Here is an 18910-nt window from a genome sequence, read left to right as displayed (position 1 = left end):
GCTTAACTAAAGCTCATATTGTTGCTAAACCAGTGATCCCCAAAATAGTTTTGCTAGAGCCTTAGTTGTGTAGAGTGAGTATTGCTTGATAAAAAGATTCCATGGTCAAGTAAGTTTGGAAAACCTAGGGTTAATGTTAAACAAAGGTAAACAGGTTTTGTTTTGTTTAACAACTGTTTAGGCACATCTTTTAATGTGCTAACATGTTTTGTGAATCTCTAATCTTTGACCCTTCCTTCAAAGAACCTCTTAAGAGGGGCTAGTGTTTTTCAATGCTTTGGTAAATGCTGTATTATATAATCCTACAGATTAACTATTGGTTACTAAAAGGATTTTCCACAATTGCTGTTTCATAACCTCTATGCTCCTTAAGCCAACATTTCTCTCTGCCTCCTTTTTCAGTAAAGACAACATTTCTTTATTGTTTTCCTAAGTAATTCTCAAATCCATCCTTTTTCTCTATTCGTGATGCCTAAATCTTTATGTAGGTTTGCATCATGCCTCACCTGGGCTATCACAGTAGCCTCCTAACTGGTGGCTCTGCCTCTAGTCTTGCTGTGTCCAGATTCAGCGTCCTCTTCAGTGACCATTTAAATGGCATCACAAATCTAACTTGATTATTCACCTACTTAAAATCCTTTACTAGCTTCCCATCACTACGGAATAAAATTTAATCTCATTTACAGGGCACATGATATCTTCTACAATCTGTCTCCTGTCTACATCTAAAATTTTGCCTAAATTTCCCATACTTAGTATTCCCCAACTTTGAAACCATTTATACTTCCTTAAAGCAGGCAGTGGGTATATAGTCTTTTTGCCTTTCTTCAGTGCTATTATTTCTTCCTGACATAGCTTTCCCTCTGTGAGTAGCCTAATTTCTCCATTCTTAAAGACTTAGAGCAGACATACTCTTCTTGAAGAATACTCTCAAGTTCTTCCTGTCTAAGTCAGGTACACTGATGTACAATTCTGCCAAAGCACTTAAAACAATGAAATAAAACTATGTGTTTTCTCCATTCTCTGTATCCTGTACCTTGTATCTGTATCTTAAGTGTTTCATACTTTAAGTAGATACCCAATAAATGTGGCAAATAACTCTACCAAGTAGTTGAAGACTTTCTTATAAACAGATCTATCAGTTCTCCTTTTTTCCAGTTCAAGATCTGTTTGGATTATAGACATAAATGTAAAACATAAAACTGTAAAACTTTTAGAAGAAAACGTAAGGGAAAATCTGTAAATCCTAACTTGGTGAAGCGTTCTTATATTGACACCTGACACAAAAAACCACAACCCTTGAAAGAAAAAAAATCAGTAAATTGGACTTTACAAAAATTAAAACTGTTTGCTTTGTAAAATACCCTGTTATGATGGTGAAGAAACAAGCTATATACTAGGAGAAAATATGGAAAACCACATATCTGACAAAGGACTCATATCTAGGATATATAAAAACTCTCAAAACTCAACAGTAAAAATGCCAACAGTCTAATTAGAAAACTCGGTAACATTTCACTGAAGTAGCATTTCACTGAAGAGGATATCCAGATATCAAACGAGCACATGAAAAGATGTTCAAAATCATTAGCCATCAGAAAAATACAAAAATGAACTATCACTAGTCACCTATCAGAACAGCTAAAACAAAAATTAGTGACAATATCTACCACTGGCAAGAATGTGGAGAAATTGAGCTCTTATACATTGCCATTGGGAATGTAAAATGGTACAACCACTCTGGAAAAGAGTTTGGTAGTTTCTTAAAAAAACAAGAAAACAACTAAACATATGTGAAATACATGACCCAGCAAATGCACTCCTGGGCATTTATCTCAGCAAAATGACTGTACATGGTTGTTTATAGCAGCTTTATTTGTAATAGCCAAAACTGGAAACTATCAAAATGTCTTACAATAAGTGAATGGCTAAACACGGTATGGTGTGTCCATATCATGCAATACTACTCAGCAATACAAAGGTATCAACTATTGATACACAGATCTCAAGGACATCAGGCTCAGTGAGAAAAGTCAATCTCAAAAGGTCACTCAATAATTCCATTTATGTAAAGACAAAATTATAGAGACTGAGAACAAATTTGTGGTACCAGGGGTTAAGGATGGTAGAGGAGAGCGGGGTTTGGGTGTGACTGTAAAGGAGTAGCATGAGAAAGATCTTTGTGGTGATGGAATAGATCTGTATCTTGTTTGCAGTGCTGTTTACATGAATCTAGATCTGTGGTAAGATGACATAGAACTATATGTATACATTGTAGTTAGTTTCCTGGTTTTGATATTGCACTATAGTTATATAAGGTGTAACCATTAGTGGGACCTGAGTGATGAGTACATGCAATCTCACTATACTATTTTTGCAACTTTCTGTAAATATATAGTTATTTCAAATTAAAAAGTTACAAAATTGTCTTTTTTTCTTCTACCTTCCCACCCATCTCTGAGAAAAAAAAATTGGTTTACCTTGCACCTCCATGTTTATTGCAGCATTACTTAACAATAGCTAAGACGTAGAAAAAACCTGAGTCCACGGATGGATAAGTGGATAAAGAAAATGTGTTATATATTTATACAATGGAATATTACTCAGCCATAAAAAGAAGGAAATTCTGCCATTTGTAGCAACGTGGATGGACCTTGAGGGCATTTTGCTACATGAAGTAAGACAGAGAAAGACAAATACTGTATGATCTCACTTATATGTGGAATCTAAAAACAAAAACAAAAAAAATTACCCAAACTCACAGTTAATAGAGAACAGATTGGTGGTTGCCAGAGGTGGGGGGGTGGGTGAAATCGGTGAGGGTTTTCAAAAAGTACAAACTTCCAGTTATAAAATAAATCAGTCCTGGTAAAAACAAACAAAAAATGTTTTGCCTCCTTACTAAACCTAAGACTTTATTCATGCTTTTTGATTTTTATCCTTTTCTGTGTCCTCCAGAGACTTGTTTCATTGATTATTCATAAGACATATCCAGCTTCTCCTTACTTGACTGATTTATTTCAGATTGTCCTATCTTAAATAAGATGATAAATAGAAGTAAACAAACCAACAAAACCTTTACTTCCCATAAGTGGTTGTATTTGTATATTAAAGATATATATATCCATGTTAACATGTGTAGCTCTAGTTCATTTATTTTAATTGCTATATATTTCATTATAAAAACACACCACAATCTTTTATTTATTTTCTAGTATTTCACTATGCAAATAATGCTGTAGTTTATTGTATATGACTTTATGCATATGTATGAGAGTTTTTCTGGGTTACATACCCAGAAGTAGAATTTCTGTGATATTGACTACATACAGCTTTGATTTTACTAAGTATTGCTTAATTTCTTTCTGCAGTGGTTATATGAGTTTACACCATAAGTGCATAAGAGATTTCCTGGTCTACATTTTTCCCAACTTTTGGATTTTCCTTAATTTTTGCCTTCCTACCCCGTCTATGTAGAATCTGCTATGAAGTTCAATAGATTTTACATCTATAATTTAATTTTTTGTTTCTTGCTCTACTTTGACCAGTCAACAAGTAAAAAAAGAATTGATTCATCTTATCTTTCATATTCATATTTATCTCAGTATTTCTGACTCAACTGCCACAATCTTAGTTCAGACCCTTTCCTCTTGCCTAATCTTTTGCAACAGGCTGAATATTGTAATATCCCTCTTGGAAATCGCTTTCTGCTCCAATTCATCCTACTTAAAACGGCTAGATCAATATTTCTAATGCAAGTAGTTTACCACTGTTTGCAGTGTTGAATAAATTTAACACTTAAAGTGATGTTCAAGGTTGTCTCTAATAAGGTCCTAAACTAGCTTATCAGCCACATCTCCCACTATTTTCTATATATGCCTTATATACTAGCTAGACTAGATTACATTCACTTATTGATTAATTCATTCATTCAAACAGTAGATACTGAAAGCTTTTATTAGGCTATACAAGTGTATTAACACTTGAGTTTTGTAAGTGCTACTACTGTAAAAATTAATAACTCATGCTTCTTGTTATTGGGGGACTTGCAAGCTATCTCAAGCTATTCTTTGAGCATGCCCAATACTTTTCAGCCTCTACCCTCAGCATATTGTTTTCCCTCCACTTAGTATACCGTTTTCCCTAGTTCCTCTGCCTAGCCATCTTTGCCTTTCAAAAAAATCCTATATACTTTTCAAGGCCTACTTAAGATGTTAGCTTTGCATGAAGTCTTTTCTGATATCCACAGTTAACTTTGCTCCTGTAGTACTATATGTCTGTTGCTTTTATTGGCACATACTGTATTTCATGTATTTGTCTTAGCCTTCCACGGTGATAAGTACTTTGTCTATTCATCTGTATTGCCCATATAGCATATAACATAATGTCTTATATAAGGTAGGCAAACTGTTAACTAAAATAATTTAATTGAAGATAACATATTAGTTAAATCCAAGTTCACCAATTAGACCTATTTGGGGAAAGATCAATTTGAATTAGAAAAAAAATGCTTAATTATGTAATTTTATCTAGTGTTCTTACTTTAAAACAGTATAGAAAAACTAAATTATGGGTGGGTTTCTATTTAGTGATCTTTACAACTTGCTTTGATGAATAGTAAACTTTATCTGTGATCAGTATAACAGTTGTTCAGTTCACTTTTAGACTCTTAAGTTCAAATTCCCTTAAATCAGGTTTTCGAACTGTACTCTGAGGAATCGTATGAGTTGGTTCTGTTGAGATGTGTTGGCTACTGCTGGGTGCTTCCTCTGCCCCAATGAGCAGCCCTTTATTTCTTTTTTACTATACAGGGCTTCTTCACAGGATTTTATTTAAGAAAGGATTCTTTTGTTGAAGTAGTTTAAAATAATTGCTAAGACTGTATAATACTTCAATTTTATCCATTTATTTAATATTTTCTAAGATCTTACAAAAAATACATTATTCCCACCTTATTTTTTTGTATTACTACAAATTTAAAATCTGTAGTCCATGTGAATACGAAACTTCAGATAATTAAGCAAATAGTAGGTAATGGGCTTTGAATGTGACAAATAGTTTATTCTCCGAGTATTCTGCATTTTAATATGGATTTTTGAGGAGTTATTAGAATATCAGGAGTTACTGGAATTGATATACAAATTGTTAGGTAGGCTAAGGAATTCTCTAGATCATGGCTTCTTAAAATTTAATGTGCATAAGATTCTGATTCATTTGGTCTGGGCTAGTGCTTGAAATTCTTTATTTCTAACAAGTAGTTTCAGCGTTGCTGGCCTGTGGACTACAGTTTGAGTAGCAAGGAGCTTGATAACCTTCCAAAGCCTATCACCACAATTTATTAGGATTTCATCCTTTGCCTTAGTGAAAGTAGGTTTTCAGTATTGCCATAGACATTTTTTTAGCTGTCTGTTTCTCTACAGTCTGATTTATATTTTGCCATTTTAACAGAAATTTCTGGGGTTTTAGGGAAATATTTTGTGTGTGGATTAATGATTGCCCTGTGATTATGTAGTTCTTTGTTTAAAATTATCCTTCACTATTTTTAAAATAGTTAGCCTTGAGAACTATTAGACTGTCAGTGCCAACTTTCAGAGAATTTAAGTTTGATAAGGAATGTCTGTTTGGTTTACTTTTCTAATAAAACTGTAATATTTATTGACTTGTTATTTTTCAGGATATTGTTTGAGGTTAGATATTAAGTTATGAAAATAAAAATAGGAAACAGTTTTGTTTGGCTAAAGTTGTTTTAGCTGGTATAAGTACTGCTTTAAAAAAAAACTATTATAATCATGAATTAGTAGCAGTTGTATACCACAGCAGGCTAGGCTGTTAATTTTATCTGTAGTACACGTGAACTGAAAACTTAATTTGTGTAAATGGACAACCAATAGGACAGATAGTCATTTAGTTAAATAGCTTATACTCAAAAAGATATAAATCAATTCTGAGGGACATTAATGCTTTTCTTTAAGACATATATATCAAATATTTTCATAGCCTTTTGGGCTTTTATAGAAAATTGTAATAACTAAATTGTAAATTTAAGTCATAAATCTTTAAGGAAATTCTCAAAATTGCTTATTTTTGATAAATGGAAATTAGTGATTAACTTTGTAGACCAGAACAGCAGAGCATTTTGGGGGGAAAAGTTATGATTTTTATCTAAAAACATGATTATTATATCAACCTTACATTATTTCACCTACTAATTGTCAGTAGTGAGAACTGCTGGAAGAATTACATTATTACAAAAGTGACTTTAAAATATATTATTATTTTCTTATTTCTTAAGTAAGAACTAATATTGCTATAAAAGTTTTTATATGGAATTTATGTCAAATGTTGATAAAAGTTTTCTTCAAACCTGATTCAACAATTTTGTATAGAAATAAACCTCCTTTGTTTCTTCTGGTAGCATCTATTGATTTTTTTTTTCCCCAAAGATACATTAATAGTGCTGATAGAAGCAGAACAATTGGAATTTACATTAAAAATAAATGTGATGAATAAAAAGCAGTACTCTATATAATAATGTTATAGTCTTGATTTTTCTTTACCAAAGTTCCAAAATCTAAAGGACAAAAATACTGACAAGGTCAAGAAAAAATGAAAGAAAGAACAAACGGTGCAAAAAGAAAATGACACTGGGGTCTTGGTTTAATACATATGTATTCCAGGTTGATGGTTGATTTCATTAGCAAATCTCATTGTTATGCAATGTCTGTTCTTCTGCAGCAAAATGAATATTGTATTTTTACAGGCTCTGTGTGTATCTATTATGTTACAATAAATGAAAAAATATATATGTGTAGCTTTCTTTGGTTTACTCTTTTCAGTTTGTCTTTTAGGAAAAGAAAGAAAATTGAATTACATTCTTTCTTTTGTTATTAAATTTATTCAAAGCTTTTCAATTTATATTATAGATATATTTCCTACTTTTGTTCCCTGAAATAAACAATTGTAAGGTGGTTAATAATGTAACCATTTAAATTATCCTATAACTTTTTACATGAATAGACTATAATCTTGATTGATTTAAGCTGATAATTAATATGAGGTTAACCATAAGCTTTCTAACATATTTTTAAATGTTAGGATGGGTTTTCTTATTGCAAGAAGAATGTTAAGCAAGTGTACATATTATGCCAAATGTAAATACTACTACCTTTTGCAATAGCAAAAATTGTATGTTGAGATTACTATAGTTAGATTTCAATTTTCATAAAATAGGAAATTCAGAAATAACAAATTTCAGTGGCTCCACATTGGAAGAGTTCATTTAATCAGGTAAAAGACTGCATGACTCTTAGGGTTATGTATATGAATTCAAATGTGGATCAAACTGTACTGGACACAATTGTCATTTAATTTTAGTTATTTTGAGGTCTGACAATAATTTACAAAATCTAGTTGGCTTTTGGTAGTGTTATCAAAAGTTGTCACAACTAAAATTCTTTTGACAAGCTCGAAAATAGAAAAGCCCAAGATTTGATTTAATATAGGTTGATTGTATATCATTTAGAAATTATCTATATAATAAAAATTGGGGACTTCCCTGGTGGCACAGTGGTTAAGAATCCGCCTGCCAATGCAGGGGACATGGGTTCAAGCCCTGGTCCAGGAAGATTCCACTTGCCGTGGAGCAACTAAGCCTGTGCGCCACAACTACTGAGCCTGTGCTCTAGAGCCCACGAGCCACAACTACTGAGCCCACATGCTGAAACCACTGAAGCCCGCACCTAGAGCCCATACTCCGCAACAAGAGAAGCCACCACAATGAGAAGCCCGCGCACTGCCACGAAGAGTAGCACCCACTTGCTGCAACTAGAGAAAGCCGGCGCGCAGCAACGAAGACCCAACACAGCCAAAAATAAAGAAATTAAAATAAAAATTGGCCTTCTGGTTCACTTGATACAATCATAATAAGTAACTTGTTTATGTTGGACAAACATGAGCTGTTATAAATATGTACAGCAGTTTATTAATGCACCATCTTAAGTTAATTTGTACTTATAATGTTTACATTTTATTGTTCACAATGGGTAATACAAAATAAGAAATTTCAAAATCTAGTAAGGGAGATCCCTAAAATAATTAGAGAGTAATATAGAGCTAAATCATGTGGAGAAAGAAGGTTTTCTGGGCTCAAATAGTTAGGCTCTGAGTGAGGAGCCTCCTGAAAGTGATGAGATCTAAGCTGATAGTGTGGTAAGGAAGAAATGGGAAACAATATAAACAAACTGGTAGGTAAGAGAACATAACCTTGGCATCTTTGGGAGACAGCGAAGAGACCAACACAACTGTAATGGAATATATTTGCTACTACTTACTTATTTTACCCCACATAAAAATTAGATTGTAGCGTTGTTAAATTTTAGTATTATTCAGTCCAGATGCATGGTGTGTTGAGGTGCTACCATTGTGGACCTTGTTTTATCTTGTATAATAAAATGGGAAATAAGAAATTGCTTTTATATTAATTTTACTGTCTTTCTCCCCCACCAATAATATGAAAAGTAAATGCTGCAAAAATATGCCAAGATTCATGCTCTAAAATAAATTGAAATTGGTGCAGACTGTCTGAGAAGGTAGGAATCTAGAAACTCTAATAAGTCAGATTTCTCTACCGTAGTTACAAATACCAAACTGAGGAGGAATGTAAATCATCAGAGATTGGGCTCCCAGGCTGTTGAACTGAGCAGGATCATGGAAGGTCAACAAAGAGGGAGAGAGGAACTGTTTTAAGTTAAAAAGAGAGATCCCTCTTAAGTGTCTGGACCTATCCTACCAATGTCTTCTCCTTGATCTGGAACCACAGTTATCACTTGCATGTCCATTTTATTTACTCATCCAGCAGAAGAATCTGCATTTAGAAAATGAAATATGAACTTGGAATATGAAAATGGACTGTGAATTTAACAAAAGATGCTGGGGATTGTTAGTGTTTGTTTAAAGATCCCAGTTAGATACATAGCTTCCTAGCAATTTGGCTCATTTTCTGGGTAACCTTTCATCATGTTATGATACCAACTTGCCCCGAAGAAAAGTTGAAAGGAATTCTATATGAAATTTGTTATTTAATCTCTGTAAAGATGCTGTTGAGAAAATTATTTTTTGTCCAGGGTTGCATTATTGAAAAGTATGAAGATATTTCTCTCAGTTCTAAGTACTAGGGAAAGCTTTGGTGCTTATTTGTAAAATGCAGCTTATACAAAATGAGAATTTTATAATTTGATCTTGTTTCCCACTTTACTTTGATTGCTAGGAAGCTCAGAGCTGAACCACTCACGTCTTAGAGTTGTGCAAGGCCTTATGACAGGCGTTTCTATGTTCCAGCTTTACTTTGTGTTTCATCTTCTTGCTTCCCTTTATTCATATTAATTTACATTTTGAAAGCATTCTGTTTTACTAATCATATGTCCATAAGTCACCTTAAGTTATTTTGAAATAAGATGGGATATAAATAACTATGGAAAGCTTCTTTATTGTCAGCAGAATGTAAGCAAATAAATGTAGGAGCCTCTCTTCCTTCTCCTGTCCCCTTTCCTGTCTTTCATTTTCATTTTGCATGAATTCTTGAAGTCATGGAGGACTAATCTCCTCTGTGGTTCTTAGACCTGCCAGGGGCAAGGGAATCATTTCTGGAGGTTTTTCCCTGTACAGAACTGCCAGGTATAGTTCGTTGTGCTAAGTGTGCTTTACGCAAGAGTGCCTGACTGCGAGAACAAGTTAGAGCTGAAATATATCTAGAGGAGGAAAAGGTTTCCTTTTCTCACGTTAGCTCAGAGGGGGTCTTTTTCTAACTCAGAGGGTATCATATTTACCCTGGTTTTCACCCTTGCCCTTTCAACTGAATTGTAAACTCTTACCCTGAAATTTGCTGACATTTGATAAAAACTACCTTGAATGAAACAAAATTTCAAATTTATTTTCTTTACTTCTCTATTTTAATTTCATTATCCTTTGAATTTGATCCATATGGGAAACTAAGATACTCATGGCTCTTTGAAATAATTGAAATAATAGTTTTCTAATTTAAAATTTTGTTTTGTTTCCATATATGAATTACATAGTCAAAGCTACCTATTTGGTAGGAATTATATCTTAAATTATCTATAAAGGAAATAAGGGCTGTGTCTTGCGTTCCAAGTAACTATAGGATATTTGAATTATTTAATTGGACCAAGAAATTCAGCTGAAACTTTTAGTAATAGTTTTCTGAAAATTTGCTATTTCATGCGTCATCATAGTAAAGATGGTGGTTAGCAACTTGCATTAATGTTGTTCAGTATTAAATATGTACTCCTTTCAAATGATACATATTAAATGTTTGTAACATAATCTGTTCTGATATTTTGTATTCTTGGCACAGTCTTGTCTACTTAGGTGTTCTTTTTGTTGTCAGTGATTTTATTGTCACTTTGTTTTGTTTTCTGTTGCAATACATTAGAGTTTTATTTTGCAGAGTAAATATACACCTGATTTAAGTTATATAATTTAATGCCTTGATTATATTGCTGTAAAAGGGTCGTTAAGAGCTCTTTGCATTAAAATTAAAGCATGCTGTGTTCATAATAGTTAGGACAGATGCTGGGCCTTAGAATATATAGAATTTTAAAGATAAATGAAATTTTGTAGATTAAAAAATCTCCTAAATATTTTTAAATTAGTGAATTTATCATTTTGACAGAGTGTGTGTTTGTTTTATACCCTTAGTTAGTTTAAATCAATCTTCATTCAACTATACTACAAATTTCAGAGTGAAAAAACAGCAATTTGGAGGAAAAACTAAGGACAGAGAAATTTAATTTTCAAGCTAACAATATGTATTTTTAAATGCTCAAGTTAAATATTTTAGGTTTTGTTTTCTTTTTGAAATATGAATTTTAAATGATGCAGGGAGTAGCTTCAAGTTATGTAAACTTTTTGATTCATATAATTGAGATTTTTTCCCAAAGACTGCCACATGAATTATAGTTTTATTTTGCAAGAGCTTGTCTTTATTTATAACTCAGAAACTTCTTTTATCTATTTTCTTGAAGGAATTGAAATTCAAAGACATTTCCCTACAGTTAGCAGGTTTTTGAACAGTTAATCTTAGTTTCTTTTCAAACCTTGTTAGCTAGTGTTGCCTTGTTTTTAAATTTACCTGCCGAGAAGTAATTTTTAAAACCTACTTAAACAGATTCGTTTCTCAAGCATTCTTTATTATAAACTGTGTGCCTTCACATGTCAGGAATAAACCCTCCTTAAAAAAGGAAGAAAGATAGAACTCTTTATTGTCTGTTTTGACGTTAATAAAATTAAGAAAAGAAAGATTGAGACATCAACCTCACCTGGCTTAGTTTTGTCACGTGAGCATTCATGGTTACTGGTGATCTAAGTGCTCCACCTGCCTTTCAGTTTGTTTACCAGGAAATCAAGATGTGTAAACTGCAGGAAGTACTATTTGACCCTCTCCGACAGTATCTCATTACAATAATTGCTAATCTCTGAATAAGACAGCCATGTTTTGTGAGTAACTGAGAGAGAGAGGTTGTGTTAGGTAGATTTTAGGTGTTTCAACAAATAAAGCATTGTAAATGCTTACTTGGATTATGTTTTCATGATAGCTTCTGATAAAAGACATATGGTGACCTTTGGGGTCAGCAAAGCTAGGACACAATAGTAGGTATTCTTTCATGCCTTTTAACTGAAAAATATCACGGCTTGTTGTTTTGGAGTGCTGTCACTGCTCTGAATCGAAAGGATAATGGCTACTTCCTGATTAAACCCACTCTCCACAGTAAGCTGTTAATATTATACTGTATGTCTTTTTCTCCTGTAAATGCAGTAGTATTTTGTGTTTTCTTTACTTTTTATCATTGTCTTTTCTTAGATATATCTGTTGTAAGTAATTCCTGAAGTTGAAGTTTACAATTAGAGTAGAAACTACTGTTTTAAGTTTGGAGGATTTTTTTTTTTTAATGGAAAAGTATTTTTGTTTGGTATTAAATCCAACTTACTGTAGATTTTGGTTAGAGAAATTAGCTTTTAAAAAAGACATTGAAATGATAAATTATATTAAGCTGTCACTTTCTTGGCACTCTAAGCAAAATTTTAAAAATAACTTATGTAGTAAATCAGATTAATTTTTTCAGGGAATATTTGGGTAAACTAATTTTATTTTTATTTAATACATTTCAGAAGTCTATTTAAATATATTGTCAGGATTATTGATAATTGTTTTAATTATTAAATTAAATTATTATTCTTAAATTAATTATGAGATCCCTGTGATGTAAAAACAATATTAAGTACTCAGAATATAAGAAGGGGAATAATGAGCTTCTTAGTTTTAATCCTAAAGCTGGCAGTCACTCCATCTGTGGTCTTGGGACAATCATTTAAACTGCTTACCTTGGTTTTCTTGCCTACTGTTCATATGTGTGCTAAGTAAAATGAATGTTGTTTTTCTTTATGGTAGTACAAAGTGTAAAGAAAATGATTATTCATAAGTATTTTATAAAATGGACCCTGAACATAGAATAGGAAAACATTTAGGAGTCACAGTAGACAAGGAAATAATAGAAAAATTATTTCTATTGTAAAATAGTGGAAAGTAAAGTTTAAAATAAACACCATATAACTGCCCTTTTAATTTCAACAAAATTGTTAGTTTTGCTAAATCCCTAATGTAACATTACCAGAGGATTCTACATATTGTTGGGTACATGACTAAAATGAGAAGTGGAAAGCTTGGAGGTGATTTAGTAAAGAGTCACAAATATACTTAAATTATTTAACTTTTTCTCAAAAGTCTTATTCCTGGAAATGAGATTATTTAGAGTAGAGGGAAGAAGATGTGTATATATTATAGGCCTATAAGTATAGTTCACCTAAAAAGTAAGATGTTTAATTTTTAAACTCTAGAACTAGGCATCCTGGTTATATTTAAAAACACTATGAAATTATTAAACACTGAAGGCAGCTACTGAAGATGGTCGTAGAACCTAACATTCAGAAATATTTTAAAAATATTCTGGGATAATGTAAATACTTTTGCTGAGACAGTTAAGGTAACTTCTTTTGCAAAATGATTATCAAAGATATTTTAGGTAACTCGGTAATTTATGTTATTGGTCATTCTAAGGAGATTCCAAAGATTGTATTTAATGAATATTCCAACTTGGTCAAGTTATTGAAGTAGGACTTATAGTAGTGCCTGTGTTTAATTTGTTATTTATTTATTTATTTATTTTTGCTGCATTGGGCCTTTGTTGCTGTGCGTGGGCTTTCTCTGGTTGCGGTGAGTGACGGGTACTCTTTGTTGCGGTGCGGTGGCTTCTCTTGTTGCGGAGCACGGGCTCTAGGCGTGCGGGCTTCAGTGGTTGTGGCATGCAGGCTCAGTAGTTGTGGCTTGTGAGCTCTAGAGCACACGGGCTTAGTTGCTCTGCGGCATGTGGGATCTTCCTGATCCAGGGCTCGAACCCATCTCCCTTCACTGGCAGGCAGATTCTTAACCATTGTGCCGCCAGGGAAGTCCTGTTTAATTTGTAATCGCAAATAATAGATGTCACTTATTGAATACTTAATATGTGCAAACTACTGCGCTAATTTTATTGTAGGAGAGGCAAACTTTTAACTTTACCCTCTTAGAGTTCTATTTGGCAGGGCCTGAGAATTAAATTGACGTAAGATAGATCAACAGGAGAAAAGCATACACCTTTATTTAATACATAGTTTTGTGTGAAACAGAGTCTGCAAAAGGAATGAAGACCAAAGAAATGGTGAAATCTACTTTTTTTATGTTAGGTTGATCAAAGAGAGGCAATTGTGGAAAAGTGACTAAGCTATTTGGAGAGACTAAAGGAAGATAAGAATTATTTTAACAAGGTCTGTTTGTTGAGAATTCTCTCAGTCTCAACTTTTCATCTTTGATGATAAGAATGTTACTTTCCTTCTGGTATAGGGAGGACATCTTTCATATAGTAATTTCATTTCCCGCTTTTAAGAGAAAGGAGGAAAGTCAGTGTTTTTCTTGTATTTGCTGTTTTTCAAGTGCCTTTAACTCAAAACAGTCAATATGCCAGAGCAGCGTATTTTGAAGAAGGATGTTCTGAATTCCTTCATTATCATCTTATTTTACATTCATGATAATCACATGAGGTATAGGTAGTATCATTACCCCCATTTCTGCTGATAAGGAAATAGCTGTAGAGAATTTAAATGATTTCGTCAATGTCCTTTAGTCAGTAAGTGCCAGAGCCAGACCAAAATCTCTAACAAAATCTAGAAAGAACTCAGTCTTCAGTGTCATGCCTTTAAGCATTGTGTTTATATTTTGGAGATAATAAAGGCGCTAAAGACTTTGATTTAGATGGGGTTTTTTTTCAGCAGTTTATCAAATATTAGAATCCTTACTAAGTGTCAGACACTATAAGTACATTCTGCGATAGTAATGGAAAGCAAAATTAAGTCCCTTGTTTCACGAAACTTACAGTTTAGTGGAAGAGGCAAAAATATAACAGCCTATTATAGTACCATGTGATAACTGATATAATAGGGGTAAGTGCAAGATACTAAAGGTGACACAAAGAAGTTCTAATGTCTTCTTTTATTTATATATTTAATTTATATTTGGGGTGCTGTTCTAGGGATATATAAGTAAATAAAATTTTCAAACGTCTCTGCTCTTGTGGAACGTATATTGGGGTGGAGTCAACAGTAAGCATAATAAATAAGTATATAGCATGTTAGAAGGTGACAAGTGTTATGGAGGAAAGAAAAAGTAGAGAAGGGTAAGAAGGCTGTGGTGGTGATGAGTTGGGTGATGTTTGAGCAACGATCAAGGAAGTTAACTATGCAGATATCTTTGGGAAGAGCCTTCCAGGTAGAGGACTCAAGGCAAAAGCATACCCGGTGTGTTCAGAGTAATGATTGGAGTAGAGTGAGAGAGAAGGGAGAGTAGGAGGTTTTGACAGAGGTAATTGGGGCTTTACAGAGCACTGTAGGGACTTTAAGGAGCCATTGCGGGCTTTCGGTAAATCTGGCTTATATTTGTAAAGGTTCACTCCACTTGCTATGTTGAGAACAGACGGTAGGGAGGCATTGACCACCAGTTAGAAGTCTCTTAGAGTAATCTGATTGAAAAGTAGTGGCTTAGGTAAGGCTGGTAGTGGTTAAATTCTGGATGTTTTTAAGGTACAACCAAAATGTTTTCTGATGGATTGGATGTGGAATATGAGAAAAAGAGAAGGCCAGATGACTCCAAGGTTTTCTGCTGAGCAACTAGAAGGATGGCGTTGCCATCAACTGTGAGATGGGGACGGTTTTCATAGGGAGCAGGTTTGGGATAGAGATGGACAATCAGGAGTTTGGTTTTGGATGTGGTAGATTTTTAAGTGTTTAATAGATATGCAAGTGGAGATTGTGGGAAGATTTTCCAGAGGAGATACCATCTAAATTGAGGCTGAAGAGTGAATTGGTGGTGATTTATGATGAACTTTGAGAACATTCTTTATACACTTAAATGAATTGGCTTTTTCTACTTTTACATATTTACAAACTAGAGTAATGTCTAAACATCTAAAAAGTAATAACATTTAAAAGTAAAAAAATTGTTTATCCCAACAAATTATTCTAAGTAGTTGTTTTCGGAGTATTTCAGTAGCTACTGTATTCATGAGTTGTGCTGGGTGCTTTTACATATATTGATTCTCACCGTAACGCTGTAAGGTAAGTTTTATTTCCATTTTACATTTGGAGAAACTGAGTCTGAAGGAGATTACAGTTACCTAAGGTCATTGATATATTAGGTGATGGGTCTGGATTCAAATCTAGGTATTTAGATTGTATTGTCCATACTCCTTATTTTAAAAATGTATATTTTTAACCTTGCAAAGTTTTAAACATTTGTTTAAGGTCTCAAGGAGTTGTCTTTTTGGGCATTAGTTATTCTGTATTGTAGCATAATTATACCCTTGAGACATAAGATTTGTAGATTCTTGGTCATGGAGTCAAGCCATTTGTTGGTCTTTTTTAAGTTCCTACACAGCTTTCAGTAGTTTCCTATTACAGATACTCTCTCCATTCCTGGCCCTCGTTCCCATGTGTAGTGCTTAATATGTGCTTAGAAATTTACAGCTGCTATCATCATCATCTTTATCCCTCTTTCTAATATGCTGGGACCTTGGGAATCTCAACCCAAGCTTGTTGGATCATGTGTAAATTATAAAGCCTCAGAGATTAAGGGTATGAGGACTTCCCAATTAATGAAGAATGAGTTTTAACTCATTTATTTTGTCTGATGGAAACCATTTTTTGTTTCCTTCTCTTTATTGACTGTTTTCTGGGGAACTGAATTTGATAAATAGCTGTATTTCTGGCTGGGAAAGCAATATTCTCTGAGACGCCAGTGGGTATTTTCACTGTAAAAGTGAACATAAGTCATTCTACTTTGGTAGGGAATAGAAATATAGCTGTTCATTGAAATAGATTTACTTTTGAGGTAATGATGCCATATTTTAAAAACTTAAACCTTTTGCCTTTAGATCAAAATACATTATTTCTTAAATTTCATGTGAGCTAATACCCTTTTGCGGTACGCGGGCCTTTCACTATTGTGGCCTCTCCCGTTGCGGAGCACAGGCTCCGGACACGCAGGCTCAGCAGCCATGGCTCACGGGCCTAGCCGCTCCGCGGCATGTGGGATCCTCGTGGACTGGGGCACGAACCCGTGTCCCTTATATCGGCAGGCGGACTCTCAACCACTGCGCCACCAGGGAAGCCCTGAGCTAATACTCTTTACATTTATGATATGTTTTAAAAGACATACTTAAGAGCAAATCATTCAGACATTCTGCAGGAAAGAAATATTTTAACAAACACATATTATGCATTTCTCTAAGTACCAATTAAAAAAAGAAAACCCTGCTGTGGATTAAAATAGCCTATAAGCCTCAAAGGTCATTTTAAGCATATACTAATTTTCTATATAAAATTTACCTAGCCTTTGTATCTCTGTTCTATAAGTATATAACTTTATCGCAAGTGTGCTATATCTATTTCTCAAGTTTTTATGCTATTTTCCAAAGGAATATCATATATATATATATATTCATTCTTCTTATTCTTTTCTCTAAAGTCTTCCTTCTCTCTCATCATTATACCCCAAATTCTTATGTATAATTTATTTTAAGATCACTATAATCACTAAATAAGATTTTTAAGTAAACAAAACTTTTGGTTGGCCCCCAGACACCTTTTTTATTATAATTAAATTGTCTGTGTAATTTCATATTTTATTTGATACTGTTCAGGATTAAATGTATATATCCTGTACATTTCTACTTAGACAAAAAATATTTGTATATATGTTAAATGTGTATTCCTCACCTTTTTTTTTTTTTTTTTGCGGTACGCGGAACTCTCACTGTTGTGGCCTCTCCCGTTGCGGAGCACAGGCTCCGGACGCGCAGGCTCAGCAGCCATGGCTCACGGGCCCAGCCGCTCCGCGGCATGTGGGATCTTCCCGGACCGGGGCACAAACCCGTGTCCCCTGCATCGGCAGGCGGACTCTCAACCACGGTGCCACCAGGGAAGCCCTCACCTTTTTTATTTTTTGTTTGGATCGTATCTTATCTTTAATTCATTTGGGGAAAAAGAAAAGTGATTGGTCAAACAGAATTTTCTGTTAAAAGTATCCTACTACCTATTTTTAATAGTTATAAAACTAAGTCTACTACATCCTTGATTCATTGGAGTGCCCAGGGAATGAGTATTCTGATTATTTTTTCCCAGAAATAACAGTTGTTATTGAAATTCTTACTTAATGGATAAGTGCAAGTGTAAAATTGAAATATTTTTTGATAATTTGAAGATGATAGAGGGCTGTTGGATTCTGATTTGACAATTTCAGCTACTACTAATCTCGTTTGGTAAAAAAAAAAAGTACAAACAAATATTAAATATGAGTCTTGATTTGATAATTTGAGCAACTAATCTTGTTTTGTAAACAAAGCATAATCAAATATTAAATGTGTAATAGTAATTTAAAAACACCAGAGATTTCAAAAGGAGGATGAAATTTAGTGCTAAATGAGTGATATAAACAAGTAAAATACTATGAGTTGATAATAAGAGAAGGTCATAGAATGATCAGGGAAGGCTTCTTTAAGGAAAAGGGACCTGAGCTTCAAACATTGAAGAGGGACTTCAAACATTACTTGTTATAACATTTTTATTGAGATATAATTTATACACCATACAGTTCACCCGTGTAAAGTGTACAATCCAATGGCTTTTGGTAAATTACATTATTACATTTTTGAAGTGGTGGTAAAAGTATATAACATAAAATTTGCCATTTTAATACTTTTTATGTTTACAATTCATTGTCATTAATTACATTCAAAATGTTGTGCAAACATCACCACTGTCTATATCCAAAATTTTTCATCATTCTAAATAGAAACTCTATAACTGTTAAGCACTAACTCCATTTCTCCCTACCCCTGCCCCTGGTAAACTTGAATCTACTTTCTGTCCTGTTGATTTGCTTATTCTAGATATTTCCTATAAGTGAAATCATATAATATTTGTCCTTTTGTGTCAGGTTTATTTCACTCACTGTAATGTTTTCAAGGTTCATCCACGTTATAGCATGTATCCCAACTCCATTGCTCTTTAGGACTCAGTGATATCCCATTATACATATAAATAAATATTATATATATAATACAAACATATAAATGTATATATATATATATAATTTTATTTGTCCATTCATCTGTTGATGGACATTTGGATGTACAAATATTTGTTCAAGTCTCTTTGAATTTTTTTTGGTATGTATGTACCTTGGAGAAGAATTGCTAGGTCATGTGGTAATTTTATGTTTAGCTTTTTGAGGAACTGTCAAACTGTTTTC

General features: G+C 33.4%; 1 protein-coding gene across 22 annotated transcripts in view; it reads left to right on the top strand.

Annotated features, from left to right (window-relative positions):
- Positions 1 to 18910, top strand: part of BAZ2B (bromodomain adjacent to zinc finger domain 2B) — a 398760-nt gene that overhangs the window by 213491 nt on the left and 166359 nt on the right. Inside the window, exon 1 of one of the 22 annotated variants that reach the window (XM_033421797.2) lies at positions 11512 to 11785. The exons of 19 other annotated variants lie outside the window; for them this stretch is intronic. The gene's annotated coding sequence lies outside the window, so the exon portion shown is untranslated. Of the gene's footprint in view, positions 1 to 11511; positions 11807 to 18910 lie in introns of those variants that run through there. 2 more of the 22 variants (XM_049712006.1, XM_033421801.2) reach the window with 2 other exon arrangements.

This window comes from Orcinus orca, chromosome 7 (assembly GCF_937001465.1).
Source record: "Orcinus orca chromosome 7, mOrcOrc1.1, whole genome shotgun sequence".
Taxonomy (NCBI): domain Eukaryota; kingdom Metazoa; phylum Chordata; class Mammalia; order Artiodactyla; family Delphinidae; genus Orcinus; species Orcinus orca.
The sequence above is the reverse complement of the archived record's forward strand: the minus strand, read 5'-3'. Positions and strand labels throughout refer to the sequence as shown.